The sequence below is a fragment of the Macaca mulatta genome, chromosome 7 (genome assembly GCF_049350105.2).
Source record: "Macaca mulatta isolate MMU2019108-1 chromosome 7, T2T-MMU8v2.0, whole genome shotgun sequence".
Taxonomy (NCBI): domain Eukaryota; kingdom Metazoa; phylum Chordata; class Mammalia; order Primates; family Cercopithecidae; genus Macaca; species Macaca mulatta.
The window spans coordinates 110,303,485-110,318,560 of record NC_133412.1 but is presented as its reverse complement, the minus strand read 5'-3'; the positions used below and the strand labels follow the sequence as shown (position 1 = coordinate 110,318,560).

General features: G+C 39.0%; 1 pseudogene; it reads right to left on the bottom strand.

Annotated features, from left to right (window-relative positions):
* Nucleotides 1-9,140: 9,140 nt before the first annotated feature.
* LOC114679787 (U6 spliceosomal RNA) lies at nt 9,141-9,241 on the bottom strand (annotated as a pseudogene).
* Between the last annotated feature and the right edge of the window lie 5,835 nt (nt 9,242-15,076).

Sequence of the window (15,076 nt, the reverse complement as noted above, 5' to 3'; positions counted from 1 at the left end):
ACATAAAGTACCATAAAAATCTATGAAACAAAAGCAAAGATTGTACAGTTTATCAGAGTAAATACTCCAATCGGGAAGTATATAGCTTGTGCAAAGGCTTAAGGCCAAATCAAATTATGTGCAAAACAAAGGAAAAAGTTGATTTTCCTAGCTAGGAAATAAGAAATAAAGCAGAATAGTGACTACCACGATGAGAACATTCAAACCATGTGATGAATTAGTAGAATAAATTTAGAGAAAATTATAATATTTTTCATTGAGTAAAGTTCATTTCCTCCTTTTTTAAAAGCCTGTTATCTGGGTGCTAACCGTCTCCAGGATAAAGAGAAACCTCATATTTTCTTTCCTTTTAGTAAGCTGATTCTCTCTCTCTCTCTCTCTCTCTCTGTTTTATGCAGTGAGTTCAAACTTTAGGACTAATTCTCCTTATTATTTTTCCAAATGTATCGGAAGTAACTCATTAATGCTCTTTCCCTAAACGTTTCATACCACAACAGGTAAGTTTTCCCCTACTCCCCTCCACCACCACCATAACCAACATACCCATTTCTTCATTTTCTATCATTCTAACAGTTGCCTGTCTATGAGAAGTGAAAGAGATAAATTATAGCTTTTTTTCTCTTCTCAAAATGATTATCAAAGATATTATCTATGTCTTCATCTCTCATATAAGCTGGGCTTTTGCAGAAATATGGATGAAGATGAGAAGAAGAAAATGAATCACTCTTTTGTTACAGGGAAGAAAAGAATGTCCTATTATTAATATTATCAAGTCTATAAATATCAGGCTCCCGCAATATGTCACACACTGATCAGTTCTGTAAATAAAATAATGAATAACAATTAGGCACACAAGTAGCTGAGAATACCATATGTATTAATCAGGGTTCTCCAGAGAAACAGAACCAAAAGGATATGTGTGTACACATAGAGACTACATAGAGAGAGGGACAGTGATTTATTGTAAAGAAATAGCTCATGCAATTGTGAACTTTTAGTGAGTCCAAAATCTGAGGGAAGAGGCGGGTAAGCCTCAGAAAAGAATTGTAGTTGGATACACATTATGGAGTATAATCTGTTTTATTCAAAGTCTGGTGATTTAAATGGTAATCTCATCAAAAAAGCACCTTCACGGAAGCATCCAGGATAATGTTTCACCAAATATCTGTGCACCATGGCCCAGCCAAGTTAACAAAATTAACCATCACACTGTGTAAACTGAGAAATGGCTTTGGGCTAGGGGAGTTTAGGGGATGAGGAAGACAGAGTCAGGAAAATCTGAAGGAGAAAATGCCTCCTGTAGTATGAATAAGACTTAGCAAGGTAAACAGGTGAGGGTGGAGGTGCAGAGAAAACAGAATTCCTTATAAAGGAATCAATACGGGGGTGAGATACTGTAAGGAGCTATAAGCAATTTAGTATCACAGTATAAAATTTAACATGGAAAGTGGTGGGAAATGAAGTTGGAGAGATTATGAAAGGTCTTTTTTAAAAATTGAGTTGGGGACTCACTATGTTGCCTGGGCTGGTATCAAAGTCCTAGTCTCAAGCAGTCCTCCCACTTTGGCCTCCCAAAGTGCTGGGATTACATGCATGAGTCACCATGCCAGGCAGTATAAATGATCTCTCAGTTAAGTACCTTGGACTTGATTCTATAGTCAATGAATATTGAAAGTTAAACAGGAGTGATGAGATTAGATTTACACTTTCATTTATAAATGTGGAAATATATTTCAGAATCAAAATTCTCAAATTTGGAAGACTAGTTAATCTAATTGAAAAATGATAAAAAGGCTGGGTTCTGTGGCTCACACCTGTAACCCCAGCACTTTGGGAGGCTGAGGCGGGTGGATCACTTGAGGCCAGGAGTTCGAGACCCCCCTATTTAACATGGTGGGAACCCCTGGCTCTACTAAGAATACAAAAATTAGCCAGGCATGGTGGCACATGTCTGTAATCTCAGCTACTGAGGAAGCTGAGGCACGAGAATCACTTGAACCGGGAGGTGGAGGTTGCAGTGAGCCGAGTTTGCACCACTGCACTCTAGTCTTGGCGACAGTTAGACCCTGTCTTAAAAAATAAATAAATAAATAAATAAAATGTATGAGGATAGATGGAAAAGGGTGGCTTGAAGAAGTAGGAAATAGCTTGCAAATCTAGTAAATAACTAGTTGAGAAAGAGGAAAGCATTGATTATATTAAAGAAATTGGTGAATAAGTAAGTTCAGTTTTTGATAGAATGAGTTTGAATTGCTAGGGAAGCATCTTAGAGTAGCTTTCCAGCAGTCACATGTAAGGAAGTGTTCTAGACTGGGCTAGACATGAGATTAATGAACATAGATATGATGGTTAAGGCTATTTTTAAAATTTTCAAGTCAGTCCCATGGCACTTTGCTTGACTATAGTAATCCTTTTAAAGGATATAAGGATCCTTTAGCTACCTGTCTAAAGGATCATGATTCATTTTTTAATAGGTTTTTAAAATATACTTTATGTTCTAGGGTACATATGCACAACGTGCACATTTGTTACATAGGTATACATGTGCCATGTTGGTTTGCTGCACCCATCAACTCGTCATTTACATTAGGTATTTCTCCTAATGCTATCCCTCCCCCAGCACCCACATCACCCAACAGACCCGGGTGTGTGATGTTCCCCTCCCTGTGTCCATGTATGCTCGTTGTTCGACTCCCACTTATAAGTGAGAATATGTGGTGTTTGGTTTTCTGTCCTTGTGATATTTTGCTGAGAATGATGGTTTCCAGCTTCATCCATGTCCATACACAGGACATGAACTCATCCTTTTTTATGGCTGCATAGTATTCCATGGTGTATATGTGTCAGTTTCTTAATCCAGCCTATCATAGATGGACATTTGGGTTGGTTCCAAATCTTTGCTACTGTGAATAGTACTGCAATAAACATACGTGTGTGTCTTTATAGTAGCATGATTTATAATCCTTTGGGTATATACCCAGTAATAGGATTGCTGGGTCAAATGATATTTCTAGTTCTAGGTCCTTGAGGAATTGCCACACTGTCTTCCACAATGGTTGAACTAATTTACACTCCCACCAACAGTGTAAAAGCATTCCTATTTCTCCATATCCTCTCCAGCATCTGTTGTTTTCTGACTCTTTAATGATCACCATTCTAACTGGCGTGAGATGGTATCTCATTGTGGTTTTGAATTGCATTTCTCTGATGACCAGTGATGATGAGCGTTTTTTCACAAGCGTTTGGCTGCGTAAATTTCTTTTGAGAAGTGTCTGTTGATATCCTTTGCCAACTTTTTGATGGGGTTGTTAGTTTTTTTCTTGTAAATGTGTTTAAGTTCTTTGTAGAGTCTGGATATTAGCCCTTTGTCAGATGGATAGATTGAAAAACATTTTTCCCAATCTCTAGGTTGCCTGTTTGCTCTGATGATAGTGTCTTTTGCTGTGCAGAAGCTGTTTAGTTTAATTAGATCCTATGTGTCTATTTTGGCTTTCGCTGCCATTGCTTTTGGTGTTTTAGTCATGAAGTCTTTGCCTATGCCTATGTCCTGAATGGTATTGCCTAGGTTTTCTTCTAGCGTTTTTATGCTTTTAGGTCTTATATTTAAGTCTTTAATCCATCTTCAGTTAATTTTTGTATAAGGTGTAAGGAAGGGATCCAGTTTCAGCATTCTACATATGGCTAGCCAATTTTCCCAGCACCATTTATTAAATAGGGAATCCTTTTCTCATTGCTTGTTTTTGTCAGGTTTGTCAAAGATCAGATGGCTGTAGATGTGTGGTGTTATTTCTGAGGCCTCTGTTCTGTTTCATTGGTCTATCTCTCTGTTTTGGTACCAGTACCATGCTATTTTCATTACGGTAGCCTTGTAGTGTAGTTTGAAGTCAGGTAGCGTGATGCCTCCAGCTTTGTTCTTTTTGCTTAGGATTGTATTGGCTATGCGGACTCCTTTGTGGTTAAAACTTTAAAGTAGATTTTTCCAATGCTGTAAAACTTTAAACTTTAAAGTAGATTTTTCCAATTCTGTAAAGAAAGTCAGTGGTCGCTTGATGAAGATAGCATTGAATCTATCAACTACCTTGGGCAGTATGGCCATTTTCACAATACTGATTCTTCCTATACATGAGCATGGAATGTTGTTCCATTTGTTTGTGTCCTCTTTTATTTCGTTGACCAGTGGTTTGTAATTCTCCTTGCAGGGGCCCTTCACATCCATTGTAAGTTGGATTCCTAGATATTTTATTCTCTTTGTAGTAATTGTGAATGGGCGTTCACTCATGATTTGGCTCTGTGTTTGTCTGTTCTTGGTGTGTAAGAATGTTTGTGATTTTTGCACATTGATTTTGTATCCCAAGACTTTGCTGAAGTTGCTTATCAGCTTAAGGAGATTTTGGGCTGAGATGATGGGGTTTTCTAAATATACAATCATGTCATCTGCAAAGAGAGACCATTTGACTTCCTCTTTTCCTAATTCAATACCCTTTCTTTCTCTTGCCTGATTGCCCTGGCCAGAAGTTCCAACATAATAGGAGTGGTGAGAGAGGGCATCCCTGTCTTATGCCAGTTTTCAAAGGGAATGCTTCCAGTTTTCACCCATTCAGTATAATATTGGCTGTGGGTTTGTCATAAATAACTCTTATTATTTTGAGATAGGTTCCATCAATAACTAGCTTACTGAGAGTTTTTAGCATGAAGGGCTGTTGAATTTTGTTGAAGGCCTTTTCTGCATCTGTTGAGATAATCATGTGCCTTTTGTCATAGGTTCTGTGTATGTGATGGATTATGTTTATTGATTTGCATATGTTGAACCAGCCTTCCATCCCAGGGATGAAGCTGACTTGATCATGGTGGATAAGCTTTTTGATGTGCTGCTGGATTCAGTTTACCAGTATTTTATTGAGGATTTTTACATAGATGTTCATTGTGGATATGGGCCTACAATTCTCTTTTTTGGTTGTGTCTCTGCCAGGCTTTGGTATCAGGATGATGCTGGCCTCATAAAATGAGTTAGGGAGGATTCTCCCTTTTTCTATTGATCGGAATAGTTTCAGAAGGAACGGTACCAGCTCCTCTTTGTACCTCTGGTAGAATTCAGCTGTGATTCCATCTGATCTTGGACTTTTCTTGGTTGGTAGGCTGTTAATTATTGCCTTAATATCAGTACTTGTTATTGGTCTGTTCAGAGATTCAACTTCTTCCTGGTTTAGTCTTGGGAGGGTGTATGTGTCCAGGAATTTATCCAATTCTTCTAGATTTTCTAGTTTATTTGTATAGAGGTGTTTATAGTATTTTCTGATGGCAGTTTGTATTTCTGTGGAATCGGTGCTGACATCACCTTTATGATTTTTTATTGCACCTATTTGATTCTTTTCTCTTTTCTTCTTTATTAGTCTTGCTGTTGGTCTATCGATTTTGTTGATCTTTTCAAAAAACCAGCTCTTGGATTCATCGATTTTTTGAAGGGTGTTTTTTGTGGGTGTCTCTATCTCCCTCAGTTCTGCTCTGATCTTAGTTATTTCTTGCCTTCTGCTAGCTTTTGAATGTGTTTGCTCTTGCTTCTCTAGTTCTTTTAATTGTGATGTCAAGGTGTAAATTTTAGATCTTTCCTGCTTTCTTGTGGGCATTTAGTGCTATAAATTTCCCTCTACACACTGCTTTAAATGTGTCCCAGAGATTCTGGTACGTTGTGTCTTTGTTCTCATTGGCTTCAAAGAACATCTTCATTTCTGCCTTTATTTTGTTACTTACCCAGTAGTCATTCAGGAGCAGGTTGTTCAGTTTCCATGTAGTTGTGTGGTTTTGAGTGAGTTTCTTAATCCTGGGTTCTAATTTGATTGATTGCGCTGTGGTCTGAGAGACAGTTTGTTGTGATTTCTGTTCCTTTACATTTGCTGATGAGTGTTTTACTTCCAATTATGTTGTCAATTTTAGAATAAGAGTGATGTGGTGCTGAGAAGAATGTATATTCTGTGGATTTCGGGTGGAGAGTTCTGTAGATGTCTATTAGGTCTGCTTGGCCCAGAGCTGAGTTCAAGTCCTGGATATCCTTGTTAATTTTCTCTCGTTGATCTGTCTAATATTGACAGTGGGTTGTTAAAGTCTCCCATTATTACTGTGTGGGAGTCTAAGTCTCTTTTTAGGTCTCTGAGAACTTGCTTTATGAATTTGGGTGCTCCTGTTTTGGGTGTATATATATTTAGGATAGTTAGCTCTTGTTGTTGAATTGATCCCTTTACCATTATGTAATGGCCTTGTCCCATTTGATCTTTTTTGGTTTAAAGTCTGTTTAATCATAGACCAGGACTGTAATCCCTGCTTTTGTTTTTTCTGTTTTTTTTCTTTCTTTCCCTTTGCTTGGTAGATCTTCCTCCATCCCTTTATTTTGAGCCTATATGTGTCTTTGCACCTAAATACAGCACACCAATGGGTCTTGACTCTTTAACCAATTTGTCAGTCTGTGTCTTTTAATGGGTATTTAAATATAAATGGGTATTTAACCCATTTATATTTAAGGTTAATATTCTCATGTGTGAATTTGATCCTGTCATTATGATTTTAGCTGATTACTTCGCCCATTAATTGATGCAGTTTCTTCACAGCATCGATGGTCTTTACAGTTTGGCATGTTTTTGCAGTGGCTGGTACTGGTTGTTCCTTTCCATGTTTAGTGCTTCCTTCAGGAGCTCTTGTAAGGCAACCCTGGTGGTGACAAAATCTCTCAGCATTTGCTTGTCTGTAAAGGATTTTTTTCTTCTTCACTTATGAAGCTTAGTTTGTCTGGATATGAAATTCTGGGTTGAAAATTCTTTTCTTTAAGAATGTTGAATATTGGTCCCCCTCTCTTCTGGCTTGTAGGGTTTCTGCCGAGAGGTCTGTTGTTAGTCCAATGGGCTTCCCTTTGTGGGTAACCCGACCTTTCTCTCTGGCTGCCCTTAACTTTTTTTCCTTCATTTCAACCTTGGTGAATCTGAAAATTATGTATCTTGGGATTGGGTTGCTCTTCTTGAGGAGTATCTTTGTGGCATTCTCTGTATTTCCTGAATTTGAATGTTGGCCTGCCTTGCTAGGCTGGGGAAGTTCTCCTGGATAATATCCTGAAGAGTGTTTTCTAACTTGGTTCCATTCTCCTTGCCACTTTCAGTTACACCAATCAAACGTAGATTTGGTCTTTTCACATAGTCCCATATTTCTTGGAGGTTTTGTTCATTTCTTTTCACTCTTTTTTCTCTAAACTTCTCCTCTCACTTTATTTCATTCGTTTGATCTTCAGTCACTGATATCTTTTCTTCTGCTTGATCGAATCGGCTATTGAAGCTTGTGTATGCTTCATGAAGTTCTCATACTGTGGTTTTCAGCTGCATCAGGACATTTAAGCTCTTCTCTACACTGATTATTCTAGTTAATCATTCATCTAACCTTTTTTCAAGGTTTTTAGCATCCTTCCGCTGGATTAGAACATGCTCCTTTAGCTCGAGGAAGTTTGTTATTACTGACCTTCTGAAGCCTACTTGTATCAACTCATCAGACTCATTCTCCATCCAGTTTTGTTCCCTTACTGGCGAGGAGTTGTGATCCTTTGGAGGAGAAGAGGTGTTCTGGTTTTGGGAATTTTCAGCCTTTCTGCTCTGGTTTCTCCCCATCTTTGGGGTTTTATCTACCTTAGGTCTTTGATGTTGGTGACCTACAGATGGGGTTTTGGTGTGGATGTCCTTTTTGTTGATGTTGATGCTATTCTTTTCTGTTTGTTAGTTTTCCTTCTAACAGACAGGCCCCTCAGCTGCAGGTCTGTTCGAGTTTGCTAGAGGTCCACTCCATACCCTGTTTGCCTGGGTATCACCAGCAGAGACTGCAGAACAGCAAATATTGCTGCCTGATCCTTCCTCTGGAAGCTTCATCCCAGAGGGGCACCCATCTGTATGAGGTGTCTGTCGGCCCCTACTGGGAAGTGTCTCCCAGTCAGGCTACATGTGGGTCAGGGACCCACTTGAGGAGGCAGTCTGTCCATTATTGGAGCTCAAACGCCATGCTGGGAGAACCACTGCTGTCTTCAAAGCTGTCAGGCAGGGACGTTTAAGTCTGCAGAAGCTCTCTGCTGCCTTTTGTCCAGATATGCCCTGCCCCTAGAGGTGGAATCTAGAGAGGCAGTAGGTCTAGCTGAACTGCAGTGGGCTCTGCCAAGTTTGAGCTTCCCTGCCGCTTTGCTTACAGTGTGAGCATAGAACTGCCTACTCAAGCCTCAGCACTGGTGGACGTCCCTACACCCGCCAAGCTTCAGCATCCCAGGTGAATCTCAGACTGCTGCGCTAGCACCAAGCAAGGCTCCATGGATGTAGGACCCACTGAGCAAGGCATGGGAGGGACTCTCCTGGTCTGCCAGTTGCGAAGACCATGGGAAAAGCACAGTATTTGGGAAGAAGTGTACGATTCCTCCAGGTATGGTCACTCACAGCTTCCCTTGGGTAGGAAAGGGAAATCCCCCAACCCCTTGCACTTCCAGGGTAAGGCAATGCCCCACCCTGCTTTGGTTCACCCTCTGTGTGATGCACCCACTGTCCAACCAGTCCCAATGAGATGAACCAGGTACCTCAGGCGGAAATGCAGAAATTCCCTATCTTCTGCATCAATCTCACTTGGACCTGTACACCAGAGCTGTTCCTATTTGGCCATCTTGGAAGCGACTCCAATAGGCTTTTTTTTTTTTTTTTTTTTTTTAAAAAAAAGCAGTTTTCGCTTTAATGAAAAGTGAGCCTGGGCATACTGGCTCACACATGTAATCCCAGCATTTTGGAAGGCCAAGGTAGGAGGATCACTTGAACCCAGGAATTGGAGACCAGTGTGGACAACATAGTGAGACCATGTCTCTACAAGAAATAATAAAACAAAAAATAGCCAGGCATGGTGGCTCATGTCTGTAGTCCCAGCTACTTGGGAGCCAGAAGGGGAGGATCACTACTAGCCCGGGAGTTCGAGGTTGCAGTGAGCTATGGTCACAGCACTGTGCTCTAGCCTGGGCAACAGAATGAGACCCTGTTTCTAAAGAAAAAGAAAGAAAAGTGATCAGATAGTACAGAAGTTATCTTATACCATGTCACCCCCAGAGTTTCCCTTATTATTTTTTGTTTTATTTTTAAATTTATTTTTTTAATATGGAACACTTCACAAATTTGTGTGTTATCCTTGTGCAGGGGCCTAATATTCTCTGTATTGTTCCAATTTTATGTGCTTTAGTCCCTTGCATTAGTATTTGTTACAATTGATAAACCAATATGGATACATTATTAACTAAACTCTGTAGTTTACATTGTGGCTTATTCTTGGTGTCACACAGTTTTATAGCTGTTTGCCAACAGCACTGTGTCATGTATTTACTATTACAATATCATACAGAATAGTTTCACTGTCCTAAAAATCCCCTGTGTTCATCTATTCATCTCTGCCACTCCCACACTCTCTGGCAGCCACTCTTTTTTTTTTTTTTTTCTTTTACTGTCTGTATAGTTTTTGCCTTTTCCTGAATGTCACATAGTTGGTATCATACAACATATAGCCTTCTTAGATTGACTTTTTGTACTAAGCAATATGTATTTAAGTTTCCTCTATATCTTCTCAAGACTTGATAGTTCATGTTTGTTTATTTGTTTGTTTATTATATTTTACTTTATTTTTGCTAGAGACAGGGTCTCACTATATTGCCCAGGCTGCTCTTAAACTCATGGGCTCAAGCAATGCTCCCACCTTAGTCTCCCAAAGTGCTGGGATTCCACTGCTTCCAGCAGCTCCTATCTTTTTATGGCTGAATAGTATTTGTTTATCCATTTACCTTTTTTTTCTTTTCTTTTCCTCTGTTTTTTTTTTTTTTGGTTTGTTTTTCTTTTTTTTTTTTTCTTTTTTTTTTAAGACAGGGTCTCACTCTGTCATCTAGGCTGGAGTGCAGTGGCACAATCTTGGCTCACTGCAGCCTTGACCTCCTGGACTCAAGCAACTCTCCTGTTTCAGCACCCCTGAGTAGTCGAGACTACAGGTGTATGCCACCACGCCAGGCTAAATTTTTGTATTTTTTGTAGAGATACGGTTTTGCCATGTTGCCCAGGCTGGTCTTGAACTCCTGAGCTCAAGTGATTCACCCCCTTCACCCTCCCAAAGTGTTGAGATTACAGATGAGAGCCACTGCGCCTGGCCTCCATTCACCTATTGAAAGATTTCTTGGTTGCTTCTAAGTTTTGGCAATTATGAGTAAAGCTGCTATAGATATCTATATATTTTGTGTGTGTGTAAATATATGTTTTATATTTGTGTAAACATAAGTTTTCAACTCATTTGGGTAAATACCAAGGAGTGCAATTGCTGGATTATATGTTAATAGCATGTTTGGTTTTATAAGAAACTGCCATACTGTCTTCCAGAGTGGAGGCAGTATTTTGCATTCCCACCAGCAATGAATGAGAGTTCTTGTTTCTCCACATCCTCACCAGCATTTGTTGTCAGTGGTTTGGGTTTTATGCATTGTCATAGATGTATAACGTATTTTATTGTTGTTATAATTTGCAATTCCCTAGTGGAATACTGTGTAGTGTTCAGCACCTTTTCATATGCTTGTTTGCCTTCTGTATTATCTTCTTTGATGAGGTGTCAATTCACATTGTTTTGCCTGTTTTTTGTTATTTGGGCCATAATTGGATTGCTGTTTTTTTTCTAGCAGTGAAAACCCTAGCCCTAGCCCCTTTCTATGTTTTTTTTTTCTTTTCTTTTTTGTTATCCAAATTGGCTTACAATTATATGTTACATACATACATTTATATCACATTCTGTTTTTTTAAAATTATTCACTGCAACAAAGTTAAGATTAGATGGATACTCTCAAATACTGCTGTTAGACATATAACTTGGCTCAACCTTACTAGAAAATGATTTTGCAGTTTTAAAATTGGCAGATAAAATTTTACATACTTCTCAGCCGGGCACGGTGGCTCACACCTGTAATCCCAGCACTTTGGGAGGCCAAGGAAGGCAGATGATGAGGTCGGGAGTTCGAGACCAGCCTGACCAACATGGTGAAACCCTGTCTCTACTAAAAATACAAAAATTAGCCAGAACTGGTGGCACACGCCTGTAATCCCAGCTACTCAGGAGTCTGAGGCAGGAGAATTGCTTGAACCAGGGAGGCAGAGGTTGCAGTGAGCGGAGATTGCACCACTGCACTCAAGCCTGGGTGACAGAGCAAGACTCTGTCTCAAAAAAACAAAACAAAATGAAACAAACAAACAAAAATGTACATGCTTCTCATGTAAAATATGATGTTTTAAAATATATATGCCTTGTGAAATGGCTAAAATTAGCTAATTAACACATGCATTACCTCACAAAGTTATCTCCTTTTTGGTGAGAATACTTAAAATCTACTCTCTAAGGCCAAGCACGCTGGCTCATACCTGTAATCCCAGCACTTTGAGAGGCCAAGACGGGCAGATCACTTGAGGTCAGGAGTTCAAGACCAGCCTGCCCATCATGGCAAAACCTCATCTCTACAAAAACTACAAAAATTAGCCAGGCATGGTGGCAGGCACCTGTATCCCAGCAACTTGGGCAGCTGAGGCAGGAGAATTGCTGAACCCAAGAGGCAGAGGTTGCAGTGAGCCCAAACTGTGCCACTGCACTCTAGCCTGGGCGACACAGTGAGACTCTGTCTCAAAAATAAATAAAATAAAATATATTTTGAAATGGTTATATCTAACTAATTAACACATGTATTGCCTCATAGTTATTTATTTATTTATTTATTTATTTATTTATTTTTAAATAAATACTTAAAATCTACTCTCTAAGGCCGGGCATGGTGGCTCAAACCTGTAATCTCAGCACTTCAGGAGGCTGAGGGGGGTACATCACTTGAGGTCAGGAGTTCAAGACCAGCCTGGCCAACATGGCAAAACTCCATCTCTACTAAAAATACAAAAATTAGCTGGGTGTGGTGGTGCATGCCTGTAATCCCAGCTACCTGGGAGGCTGAGGCAGGAGAATCGCTTGAACCTGGGAAGCAGAGGTCGTAGTGAGCTGAAATTGCGCCACTGCACTCCAACCTGGGTGCAGAGTGAGACTTCATCTCAAAAAACAAACAAACATACAAACAAACAAACAAACAAATCTACTCTAAGTATTTTTCAAAAATACAATATATTGTCATTAACTGTAGTCACCATGTTGTATAATTGGTTGCTTGTTTTTTAATACTGAGTTTTAAGACTCTGTATACTTGAGATACATATCCTTCATCAAGTATGTATTTTGTAAATATTGTCTCCCATTCTGTGGCTTGTTTTTTCATTCTTTTAATAGTGTCTTTCACAGAGCAGAAATTTTTTATTTTAATGAACAGTCCAACTTACGAATTTCTTCGTTCATGAATCATGTTTTTGGTATTGAATCTAAAAACTCATTGCTAAGTGAAGATCACCTAGATGTTCTCAAATGTTATAAAAGTTTTGTCATTGAGTGTCTCATATTTAGGTTTGTGAGTTGTTTTTAATTATTTTTTATGAAGGAATAAGGCCATTGTCTAGATCCATTTTTTTGCATGTTGATGTCCAATTGTTCCAGCGCCATTTATTGAAAAGACTAACCTTTCTCCATTAAATTGCTTTTTTTTCTTTGTCAAAGATCAATTGACTGTATTGGTGGGGTCTATTTCTGAACTAACTTTCTTTTTTTTTTTTTTTTTTTTTTTGAGACAGAATCTCACTCTGTCACCCAGTTTGGAGTGCAGTGGTGTGGTCTTGGTTCACTACAACCTCCACCTCCCGGGTTCAAGCGATACTTGTGCCTCAGCCTCCTGAGTAGCTGGGATTACAGGTGCATGCCACCACGCCTGGCTAACTTTTGTATTTTTGGTAGAAAGGGGGTTTGGTAGAGAGGCTAGTCTCGAATTTCGGACCTCAAGTGATCCGCCTACCTTGGCCTCTCAAAATGCTGGGATTGTAGGTGTTAGCCACCATCTCCAGCCTATTTCTGGACTTTCTATTCCATTCCACTGACCTGTTTGTTCTTGATTATTGTAGCTTTACAGTAAGTCTTGAATTTGAAGTCAGTAGATCAGTCCTCTTACTTTATTCTCTAGCTTCAGTATTGTTTTATTTTGGGTCTTTTGCCTTTCCATATAAAATTTAGAATCAGTTTGTTGATTTCCACAAAATAACTTACTGAGATTTTGGTTGAATTGCATTGAATCTATAAATCCAATCGGTAAGAACTGACATCTTAATCATAGTGAGCCTTCCTATTCATGAACATAGAATATCTATTTATTTACATTTTCTTTTCTTTCTTTCATCAGAATTTTGTTAGGTCTTGACCGTATTTTGTTAGATTTATTCCTAAGTACTTCAATTTTTTGGTGCTAATGTACATAGCACTGCATTTTTAATTTCAAATTCCAGTGGTTTATTGCTAGAGTGTAGGAAAACAATTGGTTTCCAAAATACTAAGCTGTATCAAGCAACCTTGCTATGATAACTTATTAGTTTCAGGAGAGTTTAAAAAATTGGCTTCTTGGAATTTTCTACATAGTAATCATGTCATCCGTGAAGTTTATTTGATCCTTCCCAATTGGTATCCTTTCATGATTCATTTTCAGTTATCACATATGTAATTAAAAAAAAAAAAACTAACTCATTCTCCTTCCTGATCTCAGCATCAGATTCTCTGCCCTCCACTATTCCCTTTCTTAAATATCTAAGAACAGAGCTTCAAAATACATGATTCCAAGTGTTTTAGAACTACGGGAATAAATCCACAATTAATGATTTCAGCACTTATCTCTCAACAATTGATAGAACATGCAGACAGAAAATCAGTAAGGATACAGAAGACTTGAACAATAGTATCAATCAACTTGTCTAATTGACATTTATAGAACAGACCACCTATCAACAGCAAAATACACATTATTTTCAGATTCACATGGAATAATTGCAAAGACAGACCATAATCAAGGCCATAAAACAAACACCAATACATTTTAAAAGATTCCAATCATATAGACTGTGTTCTTTGACCAGAGTAAACTAGGTATTCATAGGAGAATGCTGTTTGGAAAATCTCCAAGTTTTTGGAAACTAATTAACATGCTTCTAGATCACCCATGGGACAAAGAATAAATCAAAAGGGAAATTTCTAAGCATTTTAAAGTGATAAAAAGTGAAAACACCATTTGTCAAAACCTAAGGAACTGTGCAACACAAAAAGTGAACCCTAATGTAAACTATGAACTTTAATAATAATGTATCAATATTGATTCATTAATGTACAAAATGCACTACACTCATGCAAGATGTTAACAATAAGAGAAAACCCTATGGGGTGCAGGGGGAAATGTATATAAGAACTCTACTTTCTGCTCAATTTTTTTTTGTTTGTTTGTTTTTGTTTTTGAGACACGTTCTCCTTCTGTTGCCCAGGCTGGAATGCAGTGATGCAATCTTGGCTCACTGTAGCCTCGACCTCCTGGGCTCAAGAAATCCTCCCACCTCAGCCTGCCAAGAAGCTAGGACTACAGGCCTGAGCCACCATGCCCGGCTGTTTTTTGTAGTTTTAGTAGAAATGGGATTTCGCCATGTTGCCCAGGCTGGTCTTAAACTCCTGGGCTCAAGCGATCTGTCCACCTCGGCTTCCCAAAGTGCTAGAATTACATGCTGAGCCATCACGCCCAGCTTTCTGCTCAATTTTTCTGGAAACCTAAAACTTCTCTAAAAGATAAGGTCCGCTGGGCACGGTGACTCATTCCTGTAATCCCAGCACTTTGGTAGGCAGAGACGGTTGGATTGCCTGAGGTCAGGAGATCGAGACCAGCCTGGTCAACATGGCAAAGCCCCATCTCTACTAAAAATACAAAAATTAGCTGGGAGTGGTGGCAGGTGCCTGTAATCCCAGCTACTCAGAGGCTGAGACATGAGAATCGCTTGAACCAGGAGGCGGAGGTTGCAGTGAGCCCAGATAGCACCACTGTATTCCAGCCTGGGGGATAGAACAAGACTCTAAAAAAAAATAAGTAAGTAAATAAATAAATAAATAAGTAAATAAATAA